The 3,310-nt window shown below is 38.5% G+C and overlaps 1 long non-coding RNA gene across 1 annotated transcript in view; it reads left to right on the forward strand.

The window, feature by feature from the left end:
• The first annotated feature begins 441 nt into the window (after nucleotides 1-441).
• The window catches only part of LOC137619646 (uncharacterized), a 6,442-nt gene continuing 3,573 nt past the window's right edge, over nucleotides 442-3,310 (forward strand). Inside the window, exon 1 of the long non-coding RNA XR_011039945.1 lies at nucleotides 442-3,310. This exon is cut by the window's right edge and continues 1,233 nt beyond it. This is a non-coding gene — a long non-coding RNA (uncharacterized lncRNA).

Genomic DNA, 3,310 nt, shown 5'->3' on the forward strand with positions numbered 1-3,310 from the left:
GATTTTGTCAAAACGCGAATATTCTCTATTTATATTTAAGTTAGATTGGGAAGTAATTTACTGATTTTACTGCTTAATTAATTTGGATTAACTTTACAATTCTTGAAGGGTCTGTCATACTTTGAAAAGCAAGATGAAGCTATCTTTGTCCAAAAAACTTTTTACTATATGCCGAAAAAGCTCTTTTTTTTTTTTTTTGTATGACAGACTTAAAATAAAACTAATTGAATCTAATATTTCAAACTTAAACAGAAGCTAGCAGATTGTCAAAGGAAAATAACCATTAAACCATCAAATTTCCTCTGGCAAAACCTACTTTTCAAGTTCGACAATGAGATGGCCTGGATTCGTCGAGCGAGTGCGACACAGTACCTCCTCAACTCTCTAAAATTCCTGACCCACTTCCTTGAGGATCGACCTACCAGAAGGCGAGTATCTCCCTTGACCTGTAATCAGTGTGACCTGGGCTGTCGTGTTGAATGCATTCCTGAAAGTATGTCAATCTCATGTTCACATTCGCCCTTAGGATTACTGTCAAGCGACCGCGACACCGATACCTCCTCCACTTTCAAAATTCCTGACCTACTTCCTTGAGAATCGACCTACCCGAAGGCGAGTATCTCCTTTGACCTGTAATCAGTGTGACCTGGGCTGTCCTGTTGAATGCATTCCTGAAAGTATGTCAATCACGTGTTCACATTAGCCCTTAGGATTTCTGTCAATGAAGATCTCTCCTGCCATGAGCGGAAGTAAAGGGCTTCTTCGACGTAGTGTGCATCCTTTTTATTCAACTCTAATATAGAAATTTATCGTTTTAACCAGGTCTGATATTATTTAAAGTTAAATTGGTATTCAAGTCGAAATAATATTGGACCTGGTCAAAACGAGAATATTCTTTATTTATATTTAAGTTAAATATGAAAGTAATTTACTGATTTTATTACTTAATTCGGATTGATTTTACAATTCTTCAAGGGTCTGTCATACGTGCATAAGCAAGATGAAGCTATCTTTGTCCAAAAAGCTTTTTATTATACGCCCTGTTACGGACCAATTCTTAAATACTTCAAAGTTTATTTCCGCCAGATTCCGGCACATAAAATATTTAATTTATTGACCTTTTATCACTTTATACATATATAGCTTGAGCTTTAATAATAATGATCTTCAGCAGAAACATTAGAGTGGAATAATAAAACATACCAAAACATTTTGAATAATTATTAACAAAAGAAAAACCCATAAAAGTATAAAGGAAGTAATGAAAAAAGTTACAAACAATCCAATTGAAAGTTACAATAGTTAATGAAATTCTGAAAGTTACAGTTTCTTAAACGGAGGTGAGGCAAGTATTATGTAATTAATAATACTGATCCAAATGATCAGGGGGACACCCCACGGGAACATCTGCAAGAGGGACATAACACATCGTTGCTGTCAACAGAGCTAACTTCCTCATTGAGGCAAATCTTCATCAACTATATCGTCCGGGAACCCATACCGTGCAAGTCCATTGAAGCATTCAGCTTCCACAAAGCGCGCTTTCTAAATAAACTCGCTACCTTTGTAGCCAACGATGCACGATACCCAGGACGATCACCGAAGTATAGCCATAATCACACTCGCAACGCACAGCTATTCAAACGTCCACTCTCGTCTACTGCAGAGTTCCGTGTCCCGCCTGAAGTACACCTCACGCCTCCGTCACCTGCTGTAACCGTAATATTGACATATGATTAGGAACTACGGTATCTGAAGAATATGAAATAACCCAAAGCAGTAGTTTTGGAAAGAATTATTTCTTACAAACTATTACGGGATCGTAACACGCCCAAAAAGCTCTGTGTGACAGAGACGAAAAATAAAACTATTGGAATCAAATATTTCCAATTAAAAAGAGGCTAGCAGATTGTCAAAGCAAAATAATCATTAAACCATTAAATTTCCCATGGCAAAACCTTAATCTAAAGTTCGACAAGGAGATGACCTGGATTCGTCAAGCGAGCGCGTCACCGATACCTCCTCCACTCTCAAAATTCCTGACCCACTTCCTGAGAATCGACCTACCCATAGAGTATCTCCCTTAACCAATATTCAGTGTAACCTGGGCTGTCGTGTTGAATGCATTCCTGAAAGTATGTCAATACCATGTTCACCTTCGCCCTTAGGATTAATGTCAAGCGACCGTGACACCAATACCTCCTCCACTTTCAAAATTCTTAACCCACTTCCTTGAGAATCCACCTCCCTGAAGGCGAGTATCTCCCTTGACCTGTGATCAGTGTGACCTGGGCTGTTATGTTGAATGCATTCCTGAAAGTATGTCAATCACATGTTCACCTTCGCCCTTAGGATTACTGTCGAGTGACCGCGACACTGATACCTACTCCACTTCAAAATTGCTGACCCACTTCCTTGAGAATCGACCTACCAGAAGGCGAGTATCTCCCTTGACCTGTAATCAGTGTGACCTGGGCTGTCGTGTTGAATGCATTCCTGAAAGTATGTCAATCTCATGTTCACATTAGCCCTTAGGATTTCTGTCAATGAAGATCTCTCCTGCCATGAGCGGAAGTAAAGTGCTTCTTCGACGTAGTGTGCATCCTTTTTATTCAACTCTAATATAGAAATTTCTCGTTTTAACCAGGTCCGATATTATTTAAAGTTAAATTGGTATTCAAGTCGAAATAATATTGGACCTGGTCAAAATGAGAATATTCTTTATTTATATTTAAGTTAAATATGAAAGTAATTTACTGATTTTATTACTTGATTCGGATTGACTTTACAATTCTTAAAGGGTCTGTTATAAGTGCATAAGCAAGATGAAGCTATCTTTATGTCCAAAAAGCTATTTATTATACGCCCAAAAAGCTCTGTGACACAGAGACGAAAAATAAAACTATTGGAATCAAATATTTCCAATTAAAAAAGAGGCTAGCAGATTGTCAAAGGAAAATAATCATTAAACCATTAAATTTCCTCTGGCAAAACCTTATTCTAAAGTTCGACAATGAGATGACCTGGATTAGTCAAGCGAGCGCGTCACAGATACTTCCTCCACTTTAAAAATTCCTGACCCACTTCCTTGAAAATCTACCTACCCGAAGGAGAGTATCTCCCTTGACCTGTGGTCGGTGTGACCTGGGCTGTTGTGTTGAATGCATTCCTGAAAGTATGTCAATCACATGTTCACCTTCGCCCTTAGGATTACTGTCAAGCGACCGTGACACCAATACCTCCTCCACTTTCAAAATTCTTAACCCATTTCCTTGAGAATCCACCTCCCTGAAGGCGAGTATCTCCCTTG

Source organism: Palaemon carinicauda, chromosome 26 (genome assembly GCF_036898095.1).
Source record: "Palaemon carinicauda isolate YSFRI2023 chromosome 26, ASM3689809v2, whole genome shotgun sequence".
NCBI lineage: Eukaryota > Metazoa > Arthropoda > Malacostraca > Decapoda > Palaemonidae > Palaemon > Palaemon carinicauda.